Genomic DNA, 17690 nt, shown 5'->3' with positions numbered 1-17690 from the left:
GTCCGGGGTTACGTTTACAGCTCTGATCTGAACCCTTTACAAAGCTACAACTGTGTTGCTAAAGAGCAATTCCATATCAAAATTCCCAGATTCAAATCTGCTTTTGCCCACTGCTCTGCTTTATTGAGGAACCAGCAGCTCTTCTAACAAGAAGTCTTGCATCTAGTATTAAGGAACAAGTTACTTACCTTCGGTAACAATATATCTGTAAGAAACATTAGTTAGTTATAGATTCCTTACCTTAGAATTACCTCCAGGCGTCAGGAGGTGGCGTTGGTCGGCTCTGCGTCCTTCGTTGGCATTGTGTCGCTGGGATGATGTTGCGGCAGCTACTTAGACGCCGCCCTCGCACGCTGACGTCAGTTCTGTACACGAGTTTCCGTGCCAGAAATGCAGAGCCATGCAAGACACTGACGACTGGTGCACAAAACTAGGTCCCTGAAAGGATATCCTTAACCCTAGAAATTAGTTCGCAGAACGGAGAGGATGGGTGGGGCAGTAAGGAATCTAAAACTAACTAATGTTTGTTACAGATACATTGTTCCTGAAGGTAAGTAACTTGTTCCTTAATACTAATAATTCCTTACCTTAGAATAGATACCCCAGCAATACCAACCCCGGTGGTGGGTCTGCAAACCAATCTCACACCAGAAAGTCCTGGAGAACAGAACGGCCAAAGAAGCTGTCTCTCCGGACCGAACTGTCAACAGTAGTGTTTTGTAAATGTGTGCAGCAAGGCCCACGTAGCTGCCTGACAGATGTTATTGAAAGGAACGCCACGTCCCAGAGCAGTAGTTGCTGTCGTCGCACTGGTAGAATAGGCACTCAGCCCCACTGGAGGCTCTTTCTTCACCAGAGAATAGCAGGCCTTGATACACAAAATGACCCATCAGGAGACCTTTCTTTGCACCCACGTACCCAACAAAGAGCTGGTCATCCATCCAGAACTGTTTGGTGAGATCCAGATAAAAGGAAAGCGCACGGTTTGGGTCAAGACGGTGGAGCCTATCCTCCTCTTTCGAAGGATGCAGAGGTGGAAAGAAGGTGAGCAAAGTGATGGTCTGCCCAATGTGAAAAGCAATGACAACCTCGGGCAAGAAGGATAGACGAGTCCTGAGGACCACTTTGTCCAGGTGGACGGACAAGAAAGGAGGCTTAGATGAAAGAGCCTGGAACTCACTCACCCTCCTGGCAGAGGTGATGGCAACCAGGAAAGCAGTCTTAAGGGTCGAGGGCAGACAAGACCTGAGCAAACGTCAACATCTTGAACTTCTCCTTCCGGAGGAAACGGTTGATGTTCCTGAGATCCAAGATAGGACGCAGGCCCTTGTCCTTCTTGGGGACCAGAAAGTAGTGGGAATAAAAACCACAACCTACTTCTGGGACAGGAACGCACTCAATGGCTTACTTGGCCAAGAGAGCCGTAACTTCCTGCTGGAGAAGGGCCAGGTGATCTTTCGACATGCAATGGTATTGCGGTGGCATGGCTGGAGGGGTAGAGTCAAAGGGGAGGGAGTCGCCCCTTCGGACTATCTGCAAACCCCCCCTGTCCGACGTGATGGTGCACCAGTGGGGGAGGTGATGGCGAATCCTGCCGCCCAATGGCATTTGATGGGCCTGAAATGTCGGACTAGGAATGTTTGGAGGCTGCTGCAGAGGGGGAATTGGTGGACTGACCCACCCGCTGTCCCCCCGGAACCACGACGGTTGTTCCCACGTCCCCGGCCGCACGAAGGCTGGGTAACTTGCTGCGGCCTGTGGCTCTGGGCGGGACGTAGCAGGACACCCCTTCCGTAGATCGACGAAAGGGGCAAAAAGCAGACTGCGCAGGGCGGGTGGAGAGGCCCAAGGACTTGGCCGTAGCTCGTGAGTCCTTAAAACGCTCTAGAGTGTTGTCTGCTTTGTCGCCAAAAAGGCGAGGGCCATCAAAGGGCATGTCCATCAAGGTGTTCTGGACATCCCCCGAAAAGCCAGTCGACCTCATCCAGGCGTAGTGTCTAAGAGCTACCGACGTAGAAATCATTCTACCCAGAGAGTCGGCAGTATCCAGTCCACAACGGATGGCAAACTTTGCTGCATCCCTCCAGGCGGCGACAGTCTGGGAGAGCACTGTCCGGGCTCTCTTCTGGACACTGAGGCAGCACCTGCGCAACCAAGTTCCACACAGAGTGGGAATAACGGCCCAATAGACATGCAGTGTTTACCGACCGCAGTCCCAAGCTGGCGGAAGAGAAAATCTTCTTCCCAAGATGATCCAGCTTCTTGGATTCCCTTTCCGGTGGGGCAGTAGGGAGCGCACTTTTGGAAGTAGAGGCTTGGACCATCAAGCTCTCAGGGGTGGGGTGTAAGGAAAGGAAAGTGAGGTCACCCGGGGCTGGTCGGTGGCGTCGGGCAATCATCCTGTCCACAGAATCCCCCGTGTTGGGCCTGGACCAAGTGCCCAAAAGGACATCAGTTAGGGCCTTGTTGAACGGAAGCAAAGGCTCCGAAGAGCTCACCGTCAGCTGAAGCACCTCTGTCAGGAGGTTAGTCCTGACTTCCACGGTAGGGAGCTTGAGGTTGAGAGCCTTGGCTGCCCTATGCAACACCACTGCGTACGAAGGTCCCTCCTCCGTAGCCACGGTAGGAGACAACATGCCAAGGTCCGGGGAGGTGTCCAGACCACTGGCATCCCCCAGTTCCTCTCTCCAGACCTGCTCAGATTTTGCCTGATCAGTTAAAGGGTCTCTAGACCTCCAGTCCTCCTCTTCATCCTCTGGGTGACAATCTGGCCGAAAAGGGACCCCAGGAGTGAACAGGAGCACAAAAACCCCTCTCTGAGGCGGATCTGGCATCGGGCGATGCCGGTTTGGCTCTGGGTCCACGTCAGGATGGAGACCGGGGTCGACGCCGGCCGGGGGGCGACCGGCATCGAATGAGGTAATGGTGCCGGAAGAAGCGGTGCCGGCGGAGGTGTAATGAGGTCAACCAGCGCCAATCAGGATCCAGGGGGGGCTGGAGCCGTCAGCAGAGAAGGTCTAGGCCCTCCAAATGGTTCCAATGGGGCACGAAGGCGCGCCGACGGGTCCGGGCCGCCCAAAGATTGCATGCATCGCCTCGTAGAACGTACGAAGCTGGGTGGGAGTCGCTCCGGGTCCCAGAAAGGGATGGAGACGCGGAGTCGACTATTCGGGCTCCGCACGCGGAGCCGCGGGAGGGGCACCACCCGTATCCCTCGTCGGATCGGCTGACCGGCGAGGAGAAGAAGAGAAATGGTGCTTCTTCGACGTCTTCTTATGCTTCGCCTTACCCAACCCCGAGTGCGAAGACTTCGATGACTTGGAAGAATGGTGATGGTGGCTCTGCGACCAGTCCCTTGACCTCCCTCGCGACCGGGAACTCGAATGGTGCGGAGCCGACTGCCGGCGCTCAAGCAACTTTCGGGACCGCTCCCGCAAAGTCTTTTGTGCCATTGACCGGCAGTCGGAGCACGACTTGGGGTCGTGGTCGCGCTCCAGGCAAAAGATGCATACGCTGTGCGGATCGGTCACCGACATCAGTTGGTCACAAGAACCGCATGCCTTGAAGCCGGGCATCCCTCGTGCAAAATCGTCAAAAAAGTCAGTCAAAAAGTGGAGGTACCGCTCTTCCCAGATCTGAGCTGGCTGGCGCGGAAAAAGAAGAAACTGAAGTCAGCCCGCGAGGGCGGGGTCTACTTAGCTACCGTGACGACGGACGCGGAGCCGACCGATGCCACCTTCCGACGCGCAGAGGTTCTGCTGACGAAAAAGCTTTCCGGATCCAGTCTGATGCCCGGGGATAATTCAAAGGTAAGGAATCTATAACTAATGTGTTTCTTTCAGATTCCAGTTTACAAGATATTAACAGAATCGGGTCACTGCATATAGATGATACTTGCTTTGAACAGTGAGACGCAAACATGGAAAAAGACACTAGTATGGGGAAAAAGAAGGATCAGGTTTACCAAAATGGTCTTTTCAGGCTACGTTCCTGTGATTGAGGTTGTGTTTGTACTTGGTGAGTGAGGAGGTAGTAGTGTTGAAGAAGTGTGTCCCGGAGAAGAGGACCAAGTAGTTCAGACAATATGAACATTGAGGGGCCTACTGGTATCTGGCTGCACAAGGAGATGAAGAGTTATGGAACACAGGTGAGGTGAGGTTTATGACCAGTTATTAGAGTTTTGGAGGGGCAGTACCTTTTGTGGCTTCATACAATAGGGGGAGCATCTTGAACTTTGCCCCCTGTTTGGCAGACACTCAATATTCTTGGTATCATCAGCAAAGTAGGAAAGCTGATGTTCTGGTCAGGCTAAATCATGGGTGGATGGTGAAACTGCTAATCTTGTCATAGGTATGCTCACAAGCAAACTGATACAGTAGTGCTACTTGCTTCTTAATAATATATTATATTCACCATTTGCAAAGGCAGTTGCTGAAAATGAGCAGGTGGACCTTAGGACAGAGGGTGCATGTAACTTAAGAAGTCAGCTAAGTAAAGTTAATTTGTTTGCCTACAACCATGGAGTAGAGGAAGCTGTTAGCATGCCTGATGGGTAGAAGAAGAAACTGCTGCGGTTATGCATCTCGTCTGATGCTAGGTGATACAAAAAGCTGAAGGAGAAAATGTCACCAAGGCAGTTGGAGCAGTGGGTAAGAGTGTTCCAATGACTGAGCCTTGTGGTACAATATGTCTGAAGCTGGGCGGTGATGAAAGCAAGGCGCATCAGTAGAGCAAAGGGTGGTGGGATAGGTAAAGAACCAGTCAAGTGCCTTACCTGTTAACACTTAGGGAGGCAAAGGCCAGTAGCACGGTGAAGAGCTTAGCAAAATGATCATAGAAGAAATGTCATAGTGGAAGGCAGATCCAATAACGCAGAAAAATCTGTTCAGTGAACTAGAATCTGTGAAATTCAGTTTCTAGTGGTTTAGTAGTTTGAAGGAGGAGCAGTACTGAGGGAACACTAGTTGTCAAATATGCAAGAGGTGCTTCCCGAGGAGCAGAGACAAAAATGCCCGCTTTCCTTCTCTACTTCATTTAACACAGAACACACAGGTCCCCTCTGTCAAAAGTTATGAATGGGACACCTACTGACCACATAAAGAGGCCATAAAGACTTGCAAAAATTAGAAAATGAGCTCTTGGCGAAGAACAGGCTAGAGGGAGACTTATCATTAGACGATGAAGCCAAATGCTATCCTATCAGAATGGCCCTGGGGATGGAACAGCCAAGCACCAGCTACTCCAGTGTGCCTGCGATAAGAAGTCAGGTAGAGGTGCTATGAAAGCACACATCTGTAGTATTATAACAAAAATGGGAAACCACAAGTTTCAGTCTTCACATAGACATTTGAAAACGCTTCTATAGAAGATAAACCTTTATATCTCTCAAGGTGGTTAAAAACCAGACTCACCCGGAATTGTCACCTCCACTGAACCAGCTAGTACTTTGCCAAAGCTTTTAAAAACCAAAATAAGAACTTACACAAGCCAACTGTAGAGCTTGGGTGAAGTGTGCAGCATGCCCCGAGAAGGTCATGGGTAAACGGAGATTTACAAAATCACCTGGAATTAAATGTCGTCAAACACAATTTATGTCGCCACTGGTGTGCCATTAGTTAACAGGGCCCTGAGCCACCCGGGAACAAACAAACGGCGTCCGAGCGGCGGGGGGCATTAATTGTGTGTGACAGGCAGGCTCCAGCGGCCCTCCGTCACTGCTACACACGATTACATTTATCATTAGCGGTTATGGATTCTCCTGCAGCAACCCTTCAGTCACCAGCGGTGAATCCTCGGCGGGAAAAAAAACTGAGTCTGGCGGCCTCGGGTGCGGAGCGAGGGGAAGGTACATCTTGTGTTAATGCGGCAAGCGTGCATCTCTCTCTGCCACGAGACATCCCTTGGCCTTCTTCCCTAGATACATACGGTGTGATCAAGAGAGACATATCCCAACTAACAATATCTCGAACAGAAAAGTTCACCCTCGCCTCTTCCGCAGGGGAAGCACAGCTCGCTGTAAATTAGAAGGAGTCACGCTCTGCTTTGCATAGGATACAGGAATACGGGTTTCAAAGACAGCGAAACTGAAATCCCAAAGGGGAAAATATAAAACGGGAAAAGAAATCTCGCATAATTCAGGGATGAACAAACAGAAGAAAGGGCACTTACACGTGGCGTTATGTGCTTGAGCTTTACCTCCCCGCCGGCTCATAACAAGATACGTTTCAGAAGTAATTTTCTACAGAATATAAATGGAAGCCAAATTCTTTTACAATGGGTACAGAGACCCACAGGCACATGAAGTGTGGCAAAATCGTGACAATACTTTTATTCACATTTAAAATGGAGCACATCAGTCAATCTAAAAGCCAGAAAAAAGTGACCTGGCGTTTCTTGACTGTGGAAAGAAGTGGTCTTTCTTGGCACTTCCCATGTAGAAACCCAGAGAACTGAGAGTCCCGAACAAAGGTATTATTATTTGGGAATACCTGACAAAGTAATAGTGTGGGCACGGTGATTCCACGTTATAAAGTTAGGATAAGTCTAATGAACAGGCTATGCAGGCTGAGACAAGTCGTCCTGCATTTCACGAATGCACCAGGCTATAGTAATAACGATCCTAAATACCACCTTGAAAGTCAACAGATTCAGTGAGCATTGCCCAATCACCTCAAGGTGAGGCATCATTGGAGCAAGCATATTATTTGAAGGAAACAAATACTTCTGAAAAATCATAAAATGTAAACCTGTAGAAGCATAACCAAGAAACCGAAGCTAATCTATTTCTAGTAAGATGACATTACACCCAAATTTACATTTACAGTGTGTTGGGCATGTCCCTTAGGGGGATTTCCCTAAAGCTTTTTTCCCTCCACTCTCTCCCCTCCTGCACGTGCCAGGTGCTTACTTGATTGGGTAAGGTGTCGTACCCGTGAGTGCCCTGTAAGAAGGTACACCTCATTCCCAGGGCGGGTGTGACACTGGCTAATAGGGGGACGCCGCACTGATTGTGCCACCCACCTAAATAACCTGTCCAAAATTTTGCATACACAAGTTGGCTAGTCTCACTCTGTAGCCATCCCTGAAGGGGCCATTCACTACCACCAACCCGGGGTAGGTGTGTGACCGGGTAGGTACATTTTCTTGTGAACTGTCCGTATAGGTTTTCCCTACCTCGGAGGGTTGGGTTCTCCCTATGGGACACTTCCTGGGTGTGGCCGATTCTCTTGTTAGGGCATGGGGCACATTCCTACTGTAAGTACAGTGTGAAAGTGTGCATGCCCTTCCTACACACGTTAGGGAGTGGTGCTCACCTGAGGTTTCTAAAGCATAAGTCAGGTCTGCCATGGCCGGCCAGTGGGTGTGCAGTCGCACCTATGATGTTTCGAGACTTGGGTCCAGCCTGCCAGTGCAGGCTGCTGTGCGCAATTGCATTGATGGTGCCCTAAATACATGACCTGCCTGCCATTGCAGGCTGGTGTGCGCTTTGCATCGATGGAGCTCCTGAATACATGCTCGGCCTGCCATTGCAGGCTGGTGTGCACGTTGCACCAATGGTGCTCCTTAATACGTGTCAGGCCTGCCATTGCAGGCTGATATATGCAATTGTGCGTTTACTTAGACTGGCCTGTTTGAGTCAATAGCCATCCTGAGAGGATCTTTCACTTCCATCTGAGTACCCCGAGGCTGCGTCTTATGGGGTGAAGTGAGTGTTAGGTGAAAGGCAGGGCAGGTACACCTGTGTGTCCCCTGCCTAGGTAGTGAGGAATACCCATGGGTGTTTTCACAACCTTTTAGGTTTTCTTTTTCCATAGGCTAACCTGGGGAAATGGTTGAAACTGCAATAGTGGCTTGCAGTAGAGCAGCTTTATAATGTTTCCTATCACTGGATCCGCAGCACCAACCCCTTGCCAGTGATAAAGGTGGCTTTGTCGTAATTCGCATAGAAATGCACTACTAGAAGGTGCGAAAAGAACAACTAATAATGGACAGAATGCAGAACAATGTCATACATTCACCCCAGTACAGAGACCTGGACCTAAATCCATCGTTTTTTTGTTCCCCATGCCATTCCAGTTTGAACGCAGCCATATGCAAATCAGTCTTGAGCCTGCGCTAAATGAGAACAGTCCAGCCCGAACTGCCAGGCCAGGTCCTCCCTGGACTGGAAACAAGCATCCTAGGACCGGTTTTGGGGTTTCACCCCAACGGAACTGACTTCAAAACTTACAAGCTTGACAGATACTATAAAAATTCCTTCTGTGTACACTCTCACTAACGAGCTTTGGCAAAAAAGCCTTCACCTTTATATAATAGTAGGAGTTCCCAGCACTAAAACTAAAGTAGTAAGGGAACATTTATTTTTCTGTACAAGTGTCTGAAAAGGGTCTTTCTGCATAAACTTGGTATGCCTTCTCATGACCAGTTTCACCCTCCGTGTTTTATTTTCCTGTCATATTAACGAATAAAACATAAGAAAAATGCCACAAATAACTTCTTTTAACACCTATTACCGATCACCTTCCTTGTCAATACAATGAATGTAACCCAGCCTCTTGAATAAAAAAAAAATGGGAAGATATACCTCCACTAAAAAAGAGGATAGATAATTTTTTTCCTGGATAGAACATGGACACAGGTGAGAAGTCTACAACCACATAATTAAAGGAAGTCATGGTGCTGACAGATTACATTATGGAGGAGGGCTTCTTGCAAACCTTGCTGTGGATCAAGGCCTACGTTTGAAAGTGTGTACCCAATGAAGGTTGCAACATATTGTTGCTTCAGTGATCCAGAGACAGGTGACGTTACATAAGTGGACAAGAAGGCTTTGTTTGTACAGCTTCCATGAGAACCCAGAAGGAATCTGCAGTTGTCTGGAACATGCTAAGCCCAACACAGTGTAGATCATACATCATCTGTTGATCTCAGACCTCAGGCTAGACTCTCTTAGAAATGTCACCTTGCGCCGCTCAAAGCAGTTCTCTACATGGCTGCCAGACTTCTCTCAGTAATTAAAAGATTCAATCACATCTCTTCTGCCCTCAAGAGTCTCGACTGGCTTCCCATTGAAGGAAGATGCATCTTCAAGACACCCTCTATCACCCACAAAGCACTTCATACCAAAAACATCTAAACCAAAATTTCAAGAGCAGGAAGAGTCGGGCACTGAGAAGCTCCAAAGCTCTTCTCCTCATTCCGCGTAACCTTAAGAAGAAATCTTCCCTTCTCAAGAAATGCTTCTATGATCTGTAACGTACTGCCCAAGGATCTCCGCTGCAACCCCTCTTTTCCTTCCTTCAAACTGGACCTTAAATTTCAACTGCTCAACATTTATTTCAACCCGTGTACAAGCTGTTTTTTGTTTCAGTCATTGAAAAAACTGTTATTCTGTCCTAGCATACAAGAGTGGTCAATCAGCAAGCCTTACCCTACAAGCCTGCACTCCCTCAATATAAATCATTCCTTAGGTGATTTCATAAATGACAGCTCAATACTTGTCTTCTATATCACGAGTCCAAAGTAAAAGCATGTGCTAAAACAGCACATCTGATGCACCAACAGCTGATCGAGTTAAGATAAAATAAGATACTTTTATTGTGTGATTAATAAAAATCATTACAATCATAATTCTTGCAAACTCAGAAAGGTTAAACGAGCTAACACGACCAATTGGTATAAGATATTTAAAAGATAGAGGTTACAGCCTAGGCAAAAAAGACCAAATGAATGCACATAAATGAAGCTAAGAGATAGAATGTTAAAAAATTAACTTGGCACTTAAAAATCACATTATCTGTACACCACTAGATACTTACTGCCTTTCATGATTGCCATGTGTCAATCGGTCTAAACTGCTCCACCATTAAAGCAAGGTGATCTTTCTTCACTGCGTATAAAATGAGGTTTAGATACATCTCTATCTAATGTCTGGTTGGGGGCTTTAAAGTGCAATTAGTAATTCAAGGAATGATTGAGAATAGACTACCCTTCCATTATAACCCCTGCTGCTGTCTGGTATTAGCCTCAGTGGAGACGGGCAGCTGGAGCTCAATCAAGAACCTATCACGGCCGCTCTGCTCAACTCAACTCATCGGTTCTCTGCTTCATGAATTTTAAAGAACGAGATGTCAACTGGCTGCAATCGCCTCTCCTACACATTTCCACTGCAGCCTTGCAGGGACAGATATTCAAAGTCCTAAAAAGGGGTTTTAACCAAAATGTTTTCAGCAGCAACAATTAGTGGCAAATGCAAACAATATGAAGAAGGCACTTTGCAGTGGTGGGCATAGCCCGGAGGATCGATGAGTGTTGCTCCAAATTCTTCTGTACAAATAAGCTCTGAGTGGAAGATGTCTCAACCTAAATCTCATCAACTGTCTCTTTTTTTCAAGTGCCATTGGTTGTGTTAGGCGTTGTTGTTATTGTTGTACGAGGAGCAAATTGTAGGGGGGTGTAGCTAAAGTGGCATGGGATTTAGTTCATGTTGGAAATGGCCCTTTTTGCAGGGTTAACGTGGTGGTGGACGTGGTGGTGGTGGATGTGGTGGTAGTGGATGTGGTGGTGGACGTGGTGGTGGTAGACGGAGATGTGGTGGTGGTGGACGTGGTGGTGGACATGGTGGTGGTGGATGTGGTGGTGGACGTGGTGGTGGACATGGTGGACGTGGTGGTGGACGTGGTGGTGGATGTGGTGTTGGATGTGGGGGACGTGGTGGTGGATGACTATTGGGTAGGAGGGTGCTGGCAGAAAGCGGAAGGAGGGGGGATCTCGAAGGGGGCACATGGGAGAGCAGAAAGAGGCTGAATATTAGACACAAGCCACGCCATCGCAAGTAAATAAATAAATAAAACAAGTGCATCACGCAAAAATGAAAGCCACGTGTTTAGAGCTGAAAGTGTACGCTGTGCTTAATGAGCCATGATGAGAGAGGAAAGCTGCGCTCGCTCCCGCGAACCCTAGGCCAGGACAGAGAGAAGGAGGGACATGTACCCGCCTTTGGCCAATTGCGTGCTGTCTTTCTTAGCAAAAACAAATGCAAAAACATCACCACCCCCTTTTGTACTGCTTTTGGCCGCCATAAGTGTGGCAGGGTATGCTCAGACGTGAGTCCCTTGCTCACTTTGCCACTGGATTCAAGCAAGCCGGGCTGAAGACGGCTGGAATGCCAGAAACCGGTCCTCGGAAGCTTGTTTCCGGTCCAGGGAAGGCATGGCTTGGCAGTTCGGGCTGGACTGTTCCCATGAGGCACAGGGTCAGACTGATTTGCATATAGCCATGTCTGAACTGGGGTGGCAGAGTGGGCTAAAGAACGGTGATGGATTAAACCCAGATCTTTTGACTGGGTGTGAGTGTTTGATTCAGATGCTCCGTCCATCACCACCCCCTTTTGTACCGCTTTTGGCCGCCATAAGTGTGGCAGGGTATGCTCAGACGTGAGTCCCTTGCTCACTTTGCCACTGGATTCAAGCAAGCCGGGCTGAAGACGGCTGGAATGCCAGAAACTGGTCCTCGGAAGCTTGTTTCCGGTCCAGGGAAGGCATGGCTTGGCAGTTCGGGCTGGACTGTTCCCATGAGGCACAGGGTCAGACTGATTTGCATATAGCCATGTCTGAACTGGGGTGGCAGAGTGGGCTAAAGAACGGTGATGGATTAAACCCAGATCTTTTGACTGGGTGTGAGTGTTTGATTGATTCAGATGCTCCGTCCATCACCACCCCCTTTTGTACCGCTTTTGGCCGCCATAAGTGTGGCAGGGTATGCTCAGACGTGAGTCCCTTGCTCACTTTGCCACTGGATTCAAGCAAGCCGGGCTGAAGACGGCTGGAATGCCAGAAACCGGTCCTCGGAAGCTTGTTTCCGGTCCAGGGAAGGCTTGGCTTGGCAGTTCGGGCTGGACTGTTCCCATGAGGCACAGGGTCAGACTGATTTGCATGTAGCCATGTCTGAACTGGGGTGGCAGAGTGGGCTAAAGAACGGTGATGGATTAAACCCAGATCTTTTGACTGGGTGTGAGTGTTTGATTGATTCAGATGCTCCGTCCATCACCACCCTCTTTTGTACCGCTTTTGGCCGCCATAAGTGTGGCAGGGTATGCTCAGACGTGAGTCCCTTGCTCACTTTGCCACTGGATTCAAGCAAGCCGGGCTGAAGACGGCTGGAATGCCAGAAACCGGTCCTCGGAAGCTTGTTTCCGGTCCAGGGAAGGCATGGCTTGGCAGTTCGGGCTGGACTGTTCCCATGAGGCACAGAGTCAGACTGATTTGCATATAGCCATGTCTGAACTGGGGTGGCAGAGTGGGCTAAAGAACGGTGATGGATTAAACCCAGATCTTTTGACTGGGTGTGAGTGTTTGATTGATTCAGATGCTCCGTCCATCACCACCCCCTTTTGTACCGCTTTTGGCCGCCATAAGTGTGGCAGGGTATGCTCAGACGTGAGTCCCTTGCTCACTGGATTCAAGCAAGCCGGGCTGAAGACGGCTGGAATGCCAGAAACCAGTCCTCGGAAGCTTGTTTCCGGTCCAGGGAAGGCATGGCTTAGCAGTTCGGGCTGGACTGTTCCCATGAGGCACAGGGTCAGACTGATTTGCATATAGCCATGTCTGAACTGGGGTGGCAGAGTGGGCTAAAGAACGGTGATGGATTAAACCCAGATCTTTTGACTGGGTGTGAGTGTTTAATTGATTCAGATGCTCCGTCCATCACCACCCCCTTTTGTACTGCTTTTGGCCGCCATAAGTGTGGCAGGGTATGCTCAGACGTGAGTCCCTTGCTCACTTTGCCACTGGATTCAAGCAAGCCGGGCTGAAGAGGGCTGGAATGCCAGAAACCGGTCCTCGGAAGCTTGTTTCCGGTCCAGGGAAGGCATGGCTTGGCAGTTCCCATGAGGCACAGGGTCAGACTGATTTGCATATAGCCATGTCTGAACTGGGGTGGCAGAGTGGGCTAAAGAACGGTGATGGATTAAACCCAGATCTTTTGACTGGGTGTGATTGTTTGATTGATTCAGATGCTCCGTCCATCACCACCCCCTTTTGTACCGCCTTTGGCCACCATAAGTGTGGCAGGGTATGCTCAGACTTGAGTGCCTTGCTCACTTTGCCACTGGTTTCCAGCAAGCCGGGCTGTAGACGACTGGAATGCCAGAAACTAGTCCTCGGAAGCCCCGTCTCCGGTCCAGGGAAGGCATGGTTTGGCAGTTCGGGCTGGACTGTTCCCATGAGGCACAGGGTCAGACTGATTTGCATATAGCCATGTCTGAACTAGGGTGGCAGAGTGGGCTAAAGAACGGTGATGGATTAAACCCAGATCTTTTGACTGGGTGTGAGTGTTTGATTGATTCAGATGCTCCGTCCATCACCACCCCCTTTTGTACCGCTTTTGGCCGCCATAAGTGTGGCAGGGTATGCTCAGACGTGAGTCCCTTGCTCACTTTGCCACTGGATTCAAGCAAGCCGAGCTGAAGATGGCTGGATTGCCAGAAACCGGTCCTCGGAAGCTTGTTTCCGGTCCAGGGAAGGCATGGCTTGGCAGTTCGGGCTGGACTGTTCCCATGAGGCACAGAGTCAGACTGATTTGCATATAGCCATGTCTGAACTGGGGTGGCAGAGTGGGCTAAAGAACGGTGATGGATTAAACCCAGATCTTTTGACTGGGTGTGAGTGTTTGATTGATTCAGATGCTCCGTCCATCACCACCCCCTTTTGTACCGCTTTTGGCCGCCATAAGTGTGGCAGGGTATGCTCAGACGTGAGTCCCTTGCTCACTGGATTCAAGCAAGCCGGGCTGAAGACGGCTGGAATGCCAGAAACCAGTCCTCGGAAGCTTGTTTCCGGTCCAGGGAAGGCATGGCTTAGCAGTTCGGGCTGGACTGTTCCCATGAGGCACAGGGTCAGACTGATTTGCATATAGCCATGTCTGAACTGGGGTGGCAGAGTGGGCTAAAGAACGGTGATGGATTAAACCCAGATCTTTTGACTGGGTGTGAGTGTTTGATTGATTCAGATGCTCCGTCCATCACCACCCCCTTTTGTACCGCTTTTGGCCGCCATAAGTGTGGCAGGGTATGCTCAGACGTGAGTCCCTTGCTCACTTTGCCACTGGATTCAAGCAAGCCGGGCTGAAGACGGCTGGAATGCCAGAAACCAGTCCTCGGAAGCTTGTTTCTGGTCCAGGGAAGGCATGGCTTGGCAGTTCGGCTGGACTGAACGTTCCCATGAGGCACAGGGTCAGACTGATTTGCATATAGCCATGTCTGAACTGGGGTGGCAGAGTGGGCTAAAGAACGGTGATGGATTAAACCCAGATCTTTTGACTGGGTGTGAGTGTTTAATTGATTCAGATGCTCCGTCCATCACCACCCCCTTTTGTACTGCTTTTGGCCGCCATAAGTGTGGCAGGGTATGCTCAGACGTGAGTCCCTTGCTCACTTTGCCACTGGATTCAAGCAAGCCGGGCTGAAGACGGCTGGAATGCCAGAAACCGGTCCTCGGAAGCTTGTTTCCGGTCCAGGGAAGGCATGGCTTGGCAGTTCCCATGAGGCACAGGGTCAGACTGATTTGCATATAGCCATGTCTGAACTGGGGTGGCAGAGTGGGCTAAAGAACGGTGATGGATTAAACCCAGATCTTTTGACTGGGTGTGAGTGTTTGATTGATTCAGATGCTCCGTCCATCACCACCCCCTTTTGTACCGCTTTTGGCCGCCATAAGTGTGGCAGGGTATGCTCAGACGTGAGTCCCTTGCTCACTTTGCCACTGGATTCAAGCAAGCCGGGCTGGAGACGGCTGGAATGCCAGAAACCAGTCCTCGGAAGCTTGTTTCCGGTCCAGGGAAGGCATGGTTTGGCAGTTTGGGCTGGACTGTTCCCATGAGGCACAGGGTCAGACTGATTTGCATATAGCCATGTCTGAACTAGGGTGGCAGAGTGGGCTAAAGAACGGTGATGGATTAAACCCAGATCTTTTGACTGGGTGTGAGTGTTTGATTGATTCAGATGCTCCGTCCATCACCACCCCCTTTTGTACCGCTTTTGGCCGCCATAAGTGTGGCAGGGTATGCTCAGACGTGAGTCTCTTGCTCACTTTGCCACTGGATTCAAGCAAGCCGGGCTGAAGACGGCTGGATTGCCAGAAACCGGTCCTCGGAAGCTTGTTTCCGGTCCAGGGAAGACATGGCTTGGCAGTTCGGGCTGGACTGTTCCCATGAGGCACAGGGTCAGACTGATTTGCATATAGCCATGTCTGAACTGGGGTGGCAGAGTGGGCTAAAGAACGGTGATGGATTAAACCCAGATCTTTTGACAGGGTGTGAGTGTTTGATTGATTCAGATGCTCCGTCCATCACCACCCCCTTTTGTACCGCTTTTGGCCGCCATAAGTATGGCAGGGTATGCTCAGACGTGAGTCCCTTGCTCACTTTGCCACTGGATTCAAGCAAGCCGGGCTGAAGACGGCTGGATTGCCAGAAACCGGTCCTCGGAAGCTTGTTTCCGGTCCAGGGAAGGCATGGCTTGGCAGTTCGGGCTGGACTGTTCCCATGAGGCACAGGGTCAGACTGATTTGCATATAGCGTGTCTGAACTGGGGTGGCAGAGTGGGCTAAAGAACCGTGATGGATTAGACCCAGATCTTTTGACTGGGTGTGAGTGTTTGATTGATTCAGATGCTCCGTCCATCACCACCCCCTGCAGTACCGCTTTTGGCCGCCATAAGTGTGGCAGGGTATGCTCAGACGTGAGTCCCTTGCTCACTTTGCCACTGGATTCAAGCAAGCCGGGCTGACGACAGCTGGAATGCCAGAAACCGGTCCTCAGAAGCTTGTTTCCGGTCCAGGGAAGGCATGGCTTGGCAGTTCGGGCTGGACTGTTCCCATGAGGCATGGCTTGGCAGTTCGGGCTGGACTGTTCCCATGAGGCACAGGGTCAGACTGATTTGCATATAGCCATGTCTGAACTGGGGTGGCAGAGTGGGCTAAAGAACGGTGATGGATTAAACCCAGATCTTTTGACAGGGTGTGAGTGTTTGATTGATTCAGATGCTCCATCCATCACCACCCCCTTTTGTACGTCTTTCTTAGCAAGACGTATTCAAAGGCCAATAGCGGGTGAAGAACAAAAGCACACGCTCGAGCGTGTGCTCCAAAGTTTAAAGCCCTTAGTAAATGTCTCGCAGAGCACAGGCGAGACCTAAAAAACATGAACTAGAGCATTTACATAGTCCTCTCATGCTCTTTCTGGAAGAAAAGTGAACATGGGTCAATTCTTTATTCGTAATTCAGAGGTCTAAAGCCTCTGGAAAAGCTCAATTCATGAGCAGGAGACTATGCAGAAGCACGGTCCACTTACTTCTACTTGAAAAGGAAAGTAGCAGGGATGTGGCACTAAATATTCAAAAATAACTAATGGAGATCGTATCCTAAACAAAACCAAGACGGATTTAGATTTTCTTGGCTTGTACCACTGCTCTCAAGGGAAGTTTTAATCTTCCCAAAGTCCCTTTCAATATTTGCATTCCCTCCTACTGTATAACAAGCCTCTTCACAAAACTGCCTTTGTGTGACATGGAACACTCAGCCTGCAAGTCTGGGAGCTGATAGGAGGCAGGACTCGGGTGTCGCTGGACTGATTGGGGGAAAGATAGGTTTGTCAGGGGACTCATGGAAGGCAGGTCTTGGGTATCATTCGACTGATAAAAGGCAAGACTCGGGTGTCATGGGTCTGATGAAGGCAAGTCCTGGTTATCATCTGACTAATGGGAGCAAGACTGGAGTGTCATGAGACTGATGGAAGTCAGAACTTGGGTGTCATAGGACTGATAAAAAGGCATGTCCAGGGTGTCTTAAAAGGGTGACATCAGACTCCGGCACATTAGCCTGATGCCTGGGTGTCATCAGGCTAATGGAAGGCAGGACACATGTCAGGGCATCAATGAGAAGTAGAACTCGGGAGTAATAGCACTGCTAGGAGTGAGGTCCCACCGACAGAGCACTCACTGGTAGCAGAGCAGATTAGAAGTGATAGACCACAAACCACGGCAGGAACCAAGTGTCAGAACACTTAAGAAATCCTCATAGTGAGTTGGGCACTGAAAACAGGACTAATGCACAAGTTACTACTTGTGTAACGATATATCTGTAAGAGACATTAGTTAGTGATAGATTCCTTACCTTAGAATATCCCCAGGCGACCGACTGGATCCGGAATTTTTTTGCGTATCAGTGCCCTTGCGCGTCGGTAGGTGTTGTCTGCGGCTCCACGTCCGTCGTCGGAGTCGTGGGCGCCAGAAGCGCTGAGCCATGTTTAAAACCAACACTGGTGCCATTGAAACTAGGGCCCTGAAAGGGGATAACCCTAACCCTAGATATCGGTTCGCAGAACGGGGAGGATGGGTGGGCGGTAAGGAATCTATCACTAACTAATGTCTCTTACAGATATATCGTTACACAAGTAGTAACTTGTGCATCTGAAAGAGACACGTTAGTGATAGATTCCTTATCTTAGAATGGATACCCCAGCAATACCAACCCCGGTGGTGGGTCTGCGAACCAATAATCACACCAGAAAGTCCTGGAGAACAGAACGGCCAAAGAAGCCATCCCTCCGGACTTGGCTGTCCAGGCAGTAGTGTCTTGCAAACGTGTGCAGTGATGCCCACGTAGCAGCCTGACAGATGTCTTGTAACGGCACTC

The 17690-nt window shown here is 49.6% G+C and overlaps 1 protein-coding gene across 19 annotated transcripts in view; it reads right to left on the bottom strand.

The window, feature by feature from the left end:
* MYO18A (myosin XVIIIA) overlaps positions 1-17690 on the bottom strand; it is an 864705-nt gene that overhangs the window by 28107 nt on the left and 818908 nt on the right. The window lies entirely within an intron of this gene.

Source organism: Lissotriton helveticus, chromosome 3_1 (assembly GCF_964261635.1).
Source record: "Lissotriton helveticus chromosome 3_1, aLisHel1.1, whole genome shotgun sequence".
In the NCBI taxonomy this organism is placed as follows: domain Eukaryota; kingdom Metazoa; phylum Chordata; class Amphibia; order Caudata; family Salamandridae; genus Lissotriton; species Lissotriton helveticus.
The sequence above is the reverse complement of the archived record's forward strand: the minus strand, read 5'-3'. Positions and strand labels throughout refer to the sequence as shown.